A 15,218-nucleotide genomic window follows, 5' to 3' on the forward strand; every position below is an offset into this window, starting at 1 on the left:
CAGCACTGTAGGTCAATAAATACCAATACAACCCAAATTGTACTTGGTGATCAAGAAGTGCAAGTGATGGACAGGGTAGCGACTCAAGTGACAATTGTGATCAGCATAAACGGCGCATAGTGACTGGTGCTGAAGTATATACAGTGAGGAATAGGACACAATGTGGCTCCAGTTAAGTCGTGAAGCTTGAGTTCTAAATTAAGTGGATTGTAGTCATTGTGAACCACATTGTGGGTTGCACCTATTATTGCGCTGAGGTGTCGACGGCGTTTCGATCCTCATTATTTGGGATCATCTTCAGGACTGGGTTGACGGAGAGACGGTGCTGAGGCAGCTTTGGTATAATTCGAGGCTGTTCCGAGGGAAGCCAGACGATCCGTGCAGGCACAATTAATTAGCCTGTGCTCCGTGATGTGTAGCCTACATCTTGAGCACTCGTATTCGGATTTGCTGCCTTACTAGTCATAGATTGATTCGTGACACCCAGATAATTAATCGAATTGGATGGTTTACTGCATTCAACAGCACCTATATCCGTGGTCCTCCACATCACGGACTTTTAGTAGTTTGTCTGTGTGTGTCTGTTTGCCTCTGTTTATGTTTCTTTTTTAAAATGTGTGTCTGTGTTTGTGTTTTTTTATTTGTAGCTGCTCCTTTATATATATGGTGTACCCACATAGAGAGAAACAGCTACAAATGAAGAGATACAAAGACAGAGATACACTTTGAAAAAGAAACATACATGCAAAGAATTGAAGGCGAGAAGTGCACATGATTCTAAATAGACTATTACATTTAGAGGTGGCATGTATGGGGCATAGCAAAGGTGGTAGCCAGTAGACCATTACCCTTCGAGGTGGCATTTATGGGGCATAGCAGAGGTGGTACTGAGTAGACTATAGACTGAGTATTTGTAAATGTCTGCTTTTGTCTATGTTTCTTTATCACAGTGAGTGTGTGTATTTGTGTCTGTTGGTTTGTAGTTGCCTATCTATATGCACATTGTAATGTAAATGTAAATGTAAATTGATACTTGTATAGCGCACTACTCACCCACAAGGGTCTCAAGGCGCTTGTACGAATACCGCTGTGGAACCCATCCTGGCTGTCCCTGTAAGGTGTCCACTCCTGGGCACCCCCAAGGTGGAGGCCAGGCATCGTAGCGTTGTGGGGGCCATTGTGGAGATTAAGCAAGCTATTGCCCAGAGTTGCAGAGTGGGACTCCATGATTGGAATAGGCACCGAGGTGAGAATTATCAGGTCCATGGAATTTTTTAGCCCAAGACCCGCCGAGGTGGGGAATTGAACCCTGGTCCCGAGCTAGACCTCTGCATCAGGGTCTGCCGCTCCAACCATTGAGCCACACTTCTCTACACATATAGAAGACCTACATATAGAAGACTATTTACAAACTAGGAGACACAAAGACAGAGGAGCACTTTGAAAAAGAAACATACATGCAAAGAACTAAAGGTGATGAGTGTAGATGGTGCTAAGTAGACTATCACCTTTAGAGGTGGCATGTATGGAGCATGGATAGGGAAGACGTTAAGTAGCTTGTGTGTTTGTATATATCTACTTCTGTATGTTTTTTTCTTTAAAGTGTGTGTCTGTCTTTCTGTGCGTTAATATGTAGCTGCCCCTGTATATATAACTACATTTGAATCATGGCTGCACGTTTCTCTTCACTTGGGGGCAGACAACAGAAGAATATGCAAACATAAACCTGATGTAGTGCCCATAAGAACAAACACACCCTAAAGTAGCATAAGCATGCTTATTGTGCGCTCACATAGTCCCTCACACCATTATTGTTTTAACTATGCAATAATAACAATTGCAAAACACATAAGGGTCCATTAGGATGGCGGGCGGGCTTTGCCCGTCCGCCACCCTATCGGAAAACGGGACCGCCCGCCTGAAGGGCGGGGGTCCCGGGGGTGCCATTAGGATGTGCCCGCCACAGTGGCGGGCACATCCTGTATTCTCAGCATTGTGGCGGGCGGTGCTCTCTGCACCGCCTGCCACAATGCTGACAATACATCACAGCATTTTCATTTCCAAAGCGGCAGCCAACGCGCTGTGCCTGCCGCTTTGGAAATGAAAATGAAGGGGGGTACCACAGGTACCCCCCGTGTGCACCCCCCACTCACCTTCACTCACCTTCACTCTGGGGGCCCGCAGGGGGCCCCCAGAGTAAAGAACGCCTGCCTTTCTGTGGCGGCATTGCCGCCACGGAAAGGCATTGCACTCTTGCGGAAAAGTGGCGGGCGGTGTTTTCATCCGCTGCGGTCCCCCCCCCGCCATACTAATATGGCGGGGGGAATTCAGGGAAGGATGTCGGGCGGATTGCCCCCGCCAGGCTGGCGGTGGCTACCGCCAGCCTGGCGGGGGCAATCCGCCCGACATCCTAATGGGCCCCATAGTATTTTTGAAATAAAGTGCTCCTACCTCTCCGTGAGTTGCAGCATGCCCCGTATTGTAGCAAGAACGGAAAGACCCCAATGATGAAGCATGACATCAAATGAGTATTTGGTGTGTGAGGGGTATCCTACAAACACACTGTGTCTTATTGAACATTGCACTTCTGTGTCTGCCTCTGTGTACGGTTATTTTTCAGAGTCTGTGTTTGTGTTTGTGTCCCTTGGTTTGTAGCTGCACATCTATATGTAAGTAGGTTGTGTTCTTCATGATACATTCCTGTTTATGTGTGTGTCTTTGTATATACATTTTTGTAGGGTTCTGTCAGTGTGTGTGCATCTTTGAGTATACATCACTGTGCGGGCATTGTGAACACATGGCAGAGTACAGGTTGCTGTTTGGAAAGGAGTATTTAAAATAGAGGGTGCAAGTACAGCAGAAGGTAATGACTGCAGGTGGTGCCAAGTAGACGATTAGACAGATGGCATGTATGGGGCATTGGAAAGTGATGTCGAGTACACAATCGCCCTTAGAGGTAGCATGTATGGTACATAGGGAGGTGATGTTGAGTACATAATTATCCGTAGAGATGGCATATATGGTGCATAGAGAGGTGATGTCGAGTACACAATCACCCTTAGACGTGGCATGTGTGGAGCATAGAGAGGTGATGTTGAGCACACAATTACACTTAGAGGTGGCATGTATGGGGCATGGTTGAGATGGTGCCGAGTACAATATTACCCTTAGAAGTAGCATGTATGAGGCACTGCAGAGATGGTGCTAAGTAGGCGATTATCCTTACAGGTGACATGTATGGAGCATAGCTAGAGAGACCTACAGTAACTTGTGTGTATGCATTTGTTTGCATCTCTGTATATTTTCTTTTTCAGAGTATGTGTCTGTGTTTGTGTGTTTTTCTTTGTAGGTGCCCTTCTATATATAGGTTGTAACCATATAAAGAGGAGCAGCTATAAACTATGAGACACACATGCAGAGACACACTCCGAAAAAGAAACATAAATGCAGAGAACTGAAGGTGATCAGTGCAGGTGGTGCTGAGTAGACTATTACATTTAGAGGAGCCATGTATCGGGTGTAGCAAAGGTGGTGCCAAGCAGAGCTTTGCCTTTAGAAGCTACATGTATGGGGCAACGTGAAGGTGGTGCCAAGTAGAACATCAACCTTAGAGGCGGCATGTATGGGACATAGCAGAGGTAGTGCTGAGTACACTATTACCCTCAGAGATGGTATGTATGTGGTATAGCAGAGGTAGTGCTGAGTACACAATTACCTTTAGAGATGGCATGTATGGCGCATGGCAGAGCAGGTAGCAAGTAGACCATTACCCTTACAAGTTGCATGCATGGAGCCTATCCAGGGTAAATGTTCAGCAGCCTGTGTGTGTGTAAATGTCTGCCTCTTTGTATGTTTGTCAGAGTGTGTGTCTGCCTTTGTGCGTCTTTGTTTATAGGTGCCCCTGATATGTGAGTACATTTTCTGCCTTACTATACGTTCGTCTTTAGATAGGGGCTTATACACAGAAGAACATGTAAACACAGACCTAATGTAGTCCACATTAAAACAAACATAATCCAAAAGTAACATTTGCATGCTTATTGTGTACTCGCATAGTCCTTCACGCCACTATTTTTTTCACCATGCAATAATTGCAATTGCAAAACACTTAGAGGCTCATTAGGATGGCGGACGCCACCCTAGAGGAGGAGGGACCGTCCGCAGGGGCCGCGGCGGTCCCTCCAGGCAAATTAGGATGTGACCGCCAGGGTGGCGGTCACATCCTCTATCTTTAACATTGCGGCGGGTGCAGCTTCAAGCTGCACCCGCCGCAATGTTAAAAATGCATGCACCGCATTTGCGTGCACAAAGCGGCAGGCACCGCGCGGTGCCTGCTGCTTTGTTCACGCAAATGCAGGGGGGTACCATAGGTACCCCCCATGTGCACCCCCATTCCCCCTCCACCCAGGGGGCCCGCAACGGGCCCCCGAAGTGAAGGTCCGTATGCTTTTCCACGGCAGAAAAGCCGCCGCGGAAACGCATACATTTTACACCATCCTAATATGGCTGGCGGTGTCTGACTGGACTGTTCCCATGAGGCACAGGGTCAGACTGATTTGCATGTAGCCATGTCTGAACTGGGGTGGCAGAGTGGGCTAAAGAATGGTGATTGATTAAACCCAGATCTTTTGACTGGGTGTGTGTGTTTGATTGATTCAGATGCTCCGTCCATCACCACCCCCTTTTGTACCGCTTTTGGCCGACATAAGTGTGGCAGGGTATGCTCAGACGTGAGTCCCTTGCTCACTTTGCCACTGGATTCAAGCAAGCCGGGCTGAAGACGGCTGGAATGCCACAAACCGGTCCTCGGAAGCTTTTTTCCGGTCCAGGGAAGACATGGCTTGGCAGTTCGGGCTGGACTGTTCCCATGAGGCACAGGGTCAGACTGATTTGCATGTAGCCATGTCTGAACTGGCGTGGCAGAGTGGGCTAAAGAACGGTGATTGATTAAACCCAGATCTTTTGACTGGGTGTGAGTGTTTGATTGATTCAGATGCTCCGTCCATCACCACCCCCTTTTGTACCGCTTTTGGCCGCCATAAGTGTGGCAGGGTATGCTCAGACGTGAGTCCCTTGCTCACTTTGCCACTGGATTCAAGCAAGCCGGGCTGAAGACGGCTGGAATGCCAGAAACCGGTCCTCGGAAGCTTGTTTCCGGTCCAGGGAAGACATGGCTTGGCAGTTCGGGCTGGACTGTTCCCATGAGGCACAGGGTCAGACTGATTTGCATGTAGCCATGTCTGAACTGGGGTGGCAGAGTGGGCTAAAGAACGGTGATTGATTAAACCCAGATCTTTTGACTGGGTGTGAGTGTTTGATTGATTCAGATGCTCCGTCCATCACCACCCCCTTTTGTACCGCTTTTGGCCGCCATAAGTGTGGCAGGGTATGCTCAGACGTGAGTCCCTTGCTCACTTTGCCACTGGATTCAAGCAAGCCGGGCTGAAGCCGGCTGGAATGCCAGAAACCGGTCCTCGGAAGCTTGTTTCCGGTCCAGGGACGACATGGCTTGGCAGTTCGGGCTGGACTGTTCCCATGAGGCACTGGGTCAGACTGATTTGCATGTAGCCATGTCTGAACTGGGGTGGCAGAGTGGGCTAAAAACGGTGATTCATTAAACCCAGATCTTTTGACTGGGTGTGAGTGTTTGATTGATTCAGATGCTCCGTCCATCACCACCCCCTTTTGTACCGCTTTTGGCCGCCATAAGTGTGGCAGGGTATGCTCAGACGTGAGTCCCTTGCTCACTTTGCCACTGGATTCAAGCAAGCCGGGCTGAAGATGGCTGGAATGCCAGAAACCGGTCCTCGGAAGCTTGTTTCCGGTCCAGGGAAGACATGGCTTGGCAGTTCGGGCTGGACTGTTCCCATGAGGCACAGGGTCAGACTGATTTGCATGTAGCCATGTCTGAACTGGGGTGGCAGAGTGGGCTAAAGAACGGTGATTGATTAAACCCAGATCTTTTGACTGGGTGTGAGTGTTTGATTGATTCAGATGCTCCGTCCATCACCACCCCCTTTTGTACCGCTTTTGGCCGCCATAAGTGTGGCAGGGTATGCTCAGACGTGAGTCCCTTGCTCACTTTGCCACTGGATTCAAGCAAGCCGGGCTGAAGACGGCTGGAATGCCACAAACCGGTCCTCGGAAGCTTTTTTCTGGTCCAGGGAAGACATGGCTTGGCAGTTCGGGCTGGACTGTTCCCATGAGGCACAGGGTCAGACTGATTTGCATGTAGCCATGTCTGAACTGGCGTGGCAGAGTGGGCTAAAGAACGGTGATTGATTAAACCCAGATCTTTTGACTGGGTGTGAGTGTTTGATTGATTCAGATGCTCCGTCCATCACCACCCCCTTTTGTACCGCTTTTGGCGGTGTCTGATAGACACCGCCAGCCATGTTAGAGCTTTTCCGGCGCGGTTGTAAGCCAACCGCGGCGGAAAAGTGGAGGACTGAAACCAGGACCCACCAGCCATCCTAATTTGGCGGTGAGTCTTTGGTGGGTCCGCAGAGGATTTTCCGCATTCGCCGGGCCGGCGGTGGCTTCCGCCGGCCCGGAGGATGCGGAAAATCCTCCATCCTAATGAGCCCCATAGTATTCTTCATAAAAAGTACTCCCACGTCTCTGTGAGTCGCAGCACACCTTGTACAATAGCAAGAACGGGAAGACCCCAATGATGAAGCATGACATCAAATGAGTATTTAATATGTAAGGCGTATCCTACAAGCGCACTGTGTTTTATTGAACATTGCACCTATGTGTCTGCCTCTGTGTACGTTAATGTTTCAAAGTCTGTGTTTGTGTCCCTTGGTTTGTTGCTGCACCTCTATTTGTGAGTAGGTTGTGTGCTTCATTATACATTCCTGTTTATGTGGGTGGTAAAGATATGCTGCAGCCCCTGGTAGGCCTTGGGTGCACCTATGCCCTGGGTACCTATGGTACACTATACAGGAACTCACATGAGTGACCCAATATCCAATTAGGTATGTACCTACGGTCCATGGAATCCATTTTATAGAGAGAGCAGATAGCCTGGGGCCCTGATTAGCAGGATCCCAGGCCAACTAAGTCGAAAACCAGCTAAACACAAGGCAAAAAATCTGGGGTAACCATTGTCAGGTATCCACCTTCCTACAGTGCCGAGTACATTATTACCCATAGAGGTGGCATGTATGGGGCATAGCAGAGGTGGTGCCAAGTACATTATTACCCTTACAGGTAGAGGTATGATGTATAGCACGGATAGTGCCAAGTAGATGATTACCCTTAGAGGTGACATGTATTGAGCATAGCTGGGGAGACCTTCAGTAACTTGTGTGTATGTATTTGTTTACCTCTCTGTATGTTTCTTTGTCAAAGTGTATGTTTGTGTTTGTGTATTTTTCTTTGTAGTTACTCCTATATATATAGGTTGTACCCATATATAGAGAAGCAGCTACAAAGGAAAAAATACAAAGACAGAGACACACTCTGAAAAAGAAACATAAACGCAGAGAACTTAAGGTGATGAGTGCAGGTGGTGCTGAGTAGATGATTACCTTTACAGGTCTCATGTATGGAGCATAGCAGAGGTGGTGCCGAGTAGGCCATCACCTTAGAGGTGGCATCATAAGGTATTACAGAGGTGGTGCCGAGCAGAGCATTAATTTTAGAAGTGACATGCATGGGGCAAAACAAAGGTGGTGCCGAGTAGAACATGACCCTTAGAGGTGGCATGTATGAGACATAGCAGAGGTAGTGCTGAGTACACCATTACCCTTAGAGATGGCATGTATGGGCCATAGCAGAGGTAGTGATGAGTACAGCATCACCCTTAGAGATGGCATGTATGGGGCATAGCAGAGATGGTGGCGAGTAGACCATTACCCTTACAGGTGGCATGTATGGAACATAGCGGGGGGAACATTGAGTAGCCTGTGTGTGTGTATATGTCTGCTTCTATGTATGTTTGTCAGAATGTGTCTCTTTGTTTATAGCAGCCCCTGTGTATGTGAGTTCATTTTGTACCTGCCTATACGTTCCTCTTTAGACAGGGGCATATACACAGAAGAAAATGCAAAGACAGACCTAATGTAGTCCACATTAGAATAAACATAACCAAAAGTAACATTCGTATGCTTATTTTGCGCTCGCATAGTCCCTCACACCAATATTATTTTCACCATGCAATATTAACAATTGCAAAACACATAGTATTTCTCATAAAAAGTGCTCCCAAGTCTCCGCGAGTCGCAGCACGCCCCATCCTGTAGCAGGAACGGGAAGACCCCAATGATGAAGCATGACATCAAATAAGTATTTGGTGTGTGAGGGGTATCCTACAAATACACTGTGTCTTATTTCACATTACACTTCTGTGTCTGCCTTTGTGTACGTTTATTTTTCAGAGAATGTGTTTGAGTTTGTGTTCCTTGGTTTGTAGCTGCACCTCTTTATGTGAGTAGGTTGTGTGCTTCATTATACATTCCAGTTTATGTGTGTGTCTTTGTATCTACATTTCAGTAGGTGTCTGTCAGAGTGTGTGCATCTATTTCTTTGAGTATACATCACTGTGCGGGCATTGTGAACACATGGCAGTATACAGGTCGCTGTTTGGAAAGGATTATTTAAAATAGAGGCTGCAAGTACTGCTGAAAGTAATGACTGCAGGTGGTGCCAAGTAGACGATGAGACTTACAGGTAGCATGTATGGGGCATAGGAAAGTGATATTGAGTACATAATTATCCTTAGAGGTAGCATGTAAGGGACATATGGAGGTGATGTCGAGTATACAATTACCCTTAGACGTGGCATGTATGAGGCATTGGGAGGTGATGTTGAGTACACAATCATCCTTAGTGGTAGCATGTATGGGGCATAGCAAAGGTGGTGCCGAGCAGAGCATTGCCTTTAGAGGGTACATGTGTGGGACAAAGTGAAGGTGGTGCTGAGTACAAAATGACCCTTAGAGGCAGCATGTATGGGACATAGCAGAGGTACTGCTGAGTACACCATTAACTTTAGAGATGGCATGTATGGGGCATAGCAGAGGTAATGCTGAGTACACAATTACCCTTAGAGATGGCATGTATGGGGCATAGCAGAGATGGTGGCGAGTTGACCATTACCCTTGCAGGTGGCATTTATGGAACAAAGCCGGGGGAAACGTTGATTAGCATGTGCGTGTGTAAATGTCTGCTTCTATGTATGTTTGTTTGTTTGTCAGAGTGTCTCTGTCTTTGTGTCTCTTTGTTTATAGCTGCCCCTCTATATGTGAGTACATTTTGTACCTGCCTATACATTCCTCTTTAGACAGGGGTATATACACAGAAGAACTTGCAAACACAGACCTAATGTAGCCCACATTAGAACAAACATAGCTAAAAGTAACATTTGTATGCTTATTTTGCGCTCGCATAGTCCTTCACACCAATATTCTTTGAACCATGCAATAATAACAATTGCAAAACACATAATATTTCTCATAAAAAGTGCTCACATGTCTCCGTGAGTCGCAGCATGCCCCGTCCTGTAGCAGGAACGGGAAGACCCCAATGATGAAGCATGACATCAAATGAGTATTTGGTGTGTGAGGGGTATCCTACAAACACACTGTGTCTTTTTGAACATTGCACTTCTGTGTCTGCCTTTGTGTACGTTTATTTTTCAGAGTGTATGTTTGTGTTTGTGTCCCTTGGTTTGTAGCTGCACCTCTATATGTGAGTAAGTTGTGTTCTTCATTATAAATTCCTGTTTATGTGTGTGTCTTTGTATATACATTTCTGTAGGTGTCAGAGTGTGTGCATCTATTTCTTTGAGTATACATCACTGTGTGGGCATTGTGAACACATGGCAGGATACAGGTCGCTGTTTGGAAAGGAGTATTTAAATTAGAGGATGCAAGTACAGCTGAAAGTAATGACTGCAGGTGGTGCCAAGTAGACGATTAGACTTACAGGTGGCATGTATGGGGCATAGGAAAGTGACATTAAGTATACAATTATCCTTAGAGGTAGCATGTATGGGACATATGGAGGTGATGTAGAGTATACAATTACCCTTAGACGTGGCATGTATGAGGCATTGGGAGGTGATGTCGAGTACACAATAATCCTTCGAGGTGGCATGTATGGGGCGTAGTTGAGATGCTGCCGAGTACAATATTACCCTTAGAAGTGGCATGTATGGTCCATAGTAGAGATGGTGCCGAGTACATCATTATCCTTAGAGCTGGTATGTATAGGACATAGCAAAGATGATGCCGAGTACATTATTACCCTTAGAGGTAAACTGTATGAGGCATAGCAGAGATGGTGCCAAGTAGGCGATTACCCTTAAAGGTGACATATATGGAGTATAGCTGGGGAGACTTTCAGTAACTGGGGGTATGAATTTGTTTCTCTTTCTGTCTGTTTCATTGTCAGAGTGTATGTTTGTGCATTTTGTTTGTAGTTACTCCTATATATATAGGTTGTACCCACATATATAGGAGCAGCTACAAACTAAGAGCTACAAATACAGAGACACACTCTAAAAAAGAAACATAAATGCAGAGAACTGAAGATGATCAGTGCAGGTGGTACAAAGTAGACTATTACCTTTAGGGGTAGAATGTATGGGGCATAGCAAAGGTGGTGCCGAGCAGAGCATTGTATTTAGAGGCTACATGTGTGGGACAAAGTGAAGGCGGTGCTGAGTACAACATGACCCTTAGAGGCGGCATGTATGGGACATAGCAGAGGCACTGCTGAGTACACCATTAAACTTAGAGATGGCATGCATGAGGCATAGCAGAGGTAGTGCTGAGTACACCATTACCCTTTGAGATGGCATGTATGGGGCATAGCAGAGGTAGTGCTGAGTACACCATTACCCTAAGAGATGGCATGTATGGGGCATAGCAAAGGTAGTGCTGAGTACACCATTACCCTCAGAGATGGCATGTATGGGGCATAGCAGTGGTAGTGCTGAGTACAGCATTACCCTTAGAGATAGCATGTATGGGGCAGAGGTAGTGCTGAGTACAGCATTACCCTTAGAGATGGCATGTATGGAACATAGCCAGGGGAAACGTTGAGTAGCATGTGCGTGTGTATATGTCTGCCTCTGTGTATGTTTGTTTGTCAGAGTGTGTCTCTGTCTTTGTGTCTCTTTGTTTATAGCTGCCCCTGATATGTGAGTACATTTTGTGCCTGACTATACGTTCCTCTTTACACAGGGGCATATTCACAGAAGAACATGCAAACACAGACCTAATGTAGCCCACATTAAAACAAACATAACCAAAAGTAACGTTTGCATGCTTATTGTGCGCTTGCATAGTCCCACACACCACTATTCTTTTCACAGTGCAATAATAACAATTGCAAAATACATAGTATTTCTCATAAAAACTGCTCCCACGTCTCCGTGAATCACAGCACGCCCCGGCCTGTAGCTAGAACGGGAACACCCCAATGATGAAGCATGACATCAAATGAGTACTTGGTGTGTGAGGGGTATCCTTCAAACACACTGTGTCTTTTTTTATACATTGCACTTCTGTGTCAGCCTCTGTGTACGTTTATGTTTCAGAGTCTGTGTTTGGGTTTGTGTCCGTTGGTTTCTAGCTGCACCTGTATATGTGAGTATGTTGGGTGCTTCAGTATACCTTCCTGTTTATCTGTGTGTCTTTGTACATACATTTGTGTCGGTGTCTATGTCACTGTGTGTTCATCTATTTTTTTCAGTATGCATCACTGTGCAGGCATTGTGAACACATGGCAGTGAATAGTGCATTGGTGGGAAGAGGGTATTGAAAATACTTGGCGCAAGTACAGCTGAAGGTAATTACTGCAGGTAGTGGCAAGTGGACAATTACACTTAGAAGTGGCATGTATGGCGCATAGCAGAGGTGGTGGCGTGTAGACCATTACCCTTACAGGTGGCATGTATGGAACATAGCCGGGGGAAACGTTGAGTAGCCTGTGCGTGTGTATATGTCTGCCTCTGTGTATGTTTGTTTGTCAGAGTGTGTCTCTGTTTTTGTGTCTCTTTTTTTATAGCTGCCCCTGTATATGTGAGTACATTTTGTGCCTGACTATACGAGCCTCTTTAGACAGGGGCAGTGTTGGACCAGGGGTTACCATTCCACATAGGGTAGCCTGGCACAGAGTAGGAAGGTCTATTCTCAAAGGCAAATCTTTTGTTATGCTTGCGTCACACCCTCACAGAAACCCAGCGCCCATCCACTCAAAAATGACACTACAACAATTTGGAAAAATATGGGTCACTTTTATAAAGGTTCTTAGACCTTTCTTACTCCGGTAATCAATTTATAGTTACTTACAATAGGTACCTACACCACCAATTCTCTGCCCCCCTTTTCTCATTCAACAATACCTTGTTTCCTACAATCAAGGGATACAATGAGTACACTTCTTACTTTAACTTGTAGGCCATTCTTTAGCTAAATAGATATGGCACCATACATAAGTACGACCTTTTACATTGAATTAAATAGCAACATCAAGCATTAGAGCGGATTGAAGACCTCTGTTTACAATCTGTTTAGTTAAATCGAATCAAATGTTCGTTAAAGAGGTGCCAGGGGTTAACCCCTCTAGACTCGTGAAGACCGTGTGATCAGGGATTTCAGGAACTCAAATACAGCGGGCCAGGTCTACAGGCAGGGGGAACGGTGACAGCAGTAAGGAGGCAACCCTTAAAAGGAGATCAACCCTCTGAGTGGCCTGACCCCCTAGCGCCACAGCATGCACTCCAACTGGCTCTTAGGTGACAAAATGGCCGCCCAGGTATTGGCCTTTTATATCCTCAGTCCCCTGTGTCCAGAACAAGCCAGAATGTTCTAGAACTTCCCCATAGCTTTCTATGGCCCAAGATCCTGAGGTAAAACGTATGGCAGTTATAAGCCACCATTTTGTGTGTTCGTGCATTCAGTCAAAAAGGCACTTTAACAAAGAGCGTCAAGGCCTCAGAAAATCATAGGGACAAAGCTGCACCTAGCCCCCAGGACAACACCAAAAATTCCAGTGGACATAAAAAAAAAAATGAAAAGAGTTAGTAGGCAAAAGGGGACAAAAATAAATAAATAAAAGGAGGGACCACCCAAAGGGCTGACAGGTCTAACAGGCATATACACAGAAGAACATGCAAACACAGACCTAATGTAGGCCACATTAGAACAAACATAACCAAAAGTAACATTTGCATGCTTATTTTGCCATTGCATAGTCCCTCACACCAACATTCTTTTCATCGTGCAATATTAACAATTGCAAAACACATAGTATTTCTCATAATAAGTGCTCCCACGTCTCCGTGAGTCGCAGTACGCCCAGTCCTGTAGCTAGAACGGGAAGACCCCAATGATGAAGCATGACATCAAATGATTACTTGGTGTGTGAGGGGTATCCTACAAACACACTGTGTCTTTTTGACATTGCACTTCTGTGTCATCCTCAATGCACGTTTATGTTTCGAAGTCTGTGTTTGGGTTTGTGTCCGTTGGTTTCTAGCTGCACCTGTATATGTGAGTACGTTGGGTGCTTCAGTATACCTTCCTGTTTATGTGTGTGTCTTTATGCATACATTTGTGTCGGTGTCTGAGTCACTGTGTATTCATCTATTTTTTTCAGTATACATCAATGTGCAGGCATTGTGAACACAAGGCAGTGAATAGTGCATTGATGGGAAGAGGGTATTTAAAATACTCAACGCAAGTACAGCTGAAGGTAATGACTGCAGGCAGTGGCAAGTAGACAATTACACTTAGAAGTGGCATGTATGGTGCATAGCAGAGGTGGTGGCGAGTAGACCATTACCCTTACAGGTGGCATGTATGAAACATAGCCGGGGGAAACATTGAGTAGCCTGTGCGTGTGTATATGTCTACCTCTGTGTATGTTTGTTTGACAGAGTGTGTCTCTGTCTTCGTGTCTCTTTCTTTATAGCTGCCCCTGTATATGTGAGTACATTTTGTGCCTGACTATATGTTCTTCTTTAGACAGGGGCATATACACAGAAGAACATGCAAACACAGACCTAATCTAGTCCACATTAGAACGAACATAACTAAAAGTAACATTCGCATGCTTATTTTGCGTTCACATAGAGCCTCACACCAATATTCTTTTTACCGTGCAATAATAACAATTGCAAAACACATAATATTTCTCAAAAAAAGTGCTCCCACGTCTCCGTGAGTCGCAGCATGCCCTGGCCTGTAGCTAGAACGGGAAGGCTCCAATGATGAAGCATGACATCAAATTAGTTCTTGGTGTGTGAGGGGTATCTTACAAACACACTGTGTCTTTTTCAACATTGCACTTCTGTGTCAGCCTCTGTGTACGTTTATGTTTCAGAGTCTGTGTTTGGGTTTGTATACGTTGGTTTCTAGCTGCACCTGTATATGTGAGTACGTTGGGTGCTTCAGTATACCTTCCTGTTTATGTGTGTGTCTTTATACATACATTTGTGTCTGTGTCTGTGTCACTGTGTGTTAATCTATGTTTTTTCAGTATACATCAATGTGCAGGCATTGTGAACACATGACAGTGAATAGTGCATTGAAGGGAAGAGGGTATTTAAAATACTCGGCGCAAGTACAGCTCAAGGTAATGACTGCAGGCAGTGCAAGTGGACAATTACACTTAGAAGTGGCATGTATGGCGCATAGCAGAGGTGGTGGCGAGTAGACCATTACCCTTACAGGTGGCATGTATGGAACATAGCCGGGGGAAACATTGAGTAGCCTGTGCGTGTGTATAAGTCTGCCTCTGTGTATGTTTGTTTGCCAGAGTGTGTCTCTGTCTTTGCGTCTCTTTTTTTATAGCTGCCCCTGTATATGTGTACATTGTGTGCCTGACTATACGTTCCTCTTTTGACAGGGGCATATACACAGAAGAACATGCAAACACAGACCTAATGTAGTCCACATTAGAACAAACATAACCAAAAGTAACATTTGCATGCTTATTTTGCGCTCGAATAGTCCCTCACACCAACATTCTTTTCACCGTGCAATAATAACAATTGCAAAACATATAGTATTTCTCATAATAAGTGCTTCCACGTCTCCGTGAGTTGCAGTATGCCCCGTCCTGTAGCTAGAATGGGAAGACCCCAATGATGAAGCATGACATCAAATGAGTACTTGGTGTGTGAGGGTTATCCTACAAACTCACTGTCTTTTTGAACATTGCAATTCTGTGTCAGCCTCTGTGTACGTTTATGTTTCAGA

The sequence above is a fragment of the Lissotriton helveticus genome, chromosome 8, assembly GCF_964261635.1.
Source record: "Lissotriton helveticus chromosome 8, aLisHel1.1, whole genome shotgun sequence".
NCBI lineage: Eukaryota > Metazoa > Chordata > Amphibia > Caudata > Salamandridae > Lissotriton > Lissotriton helveticus.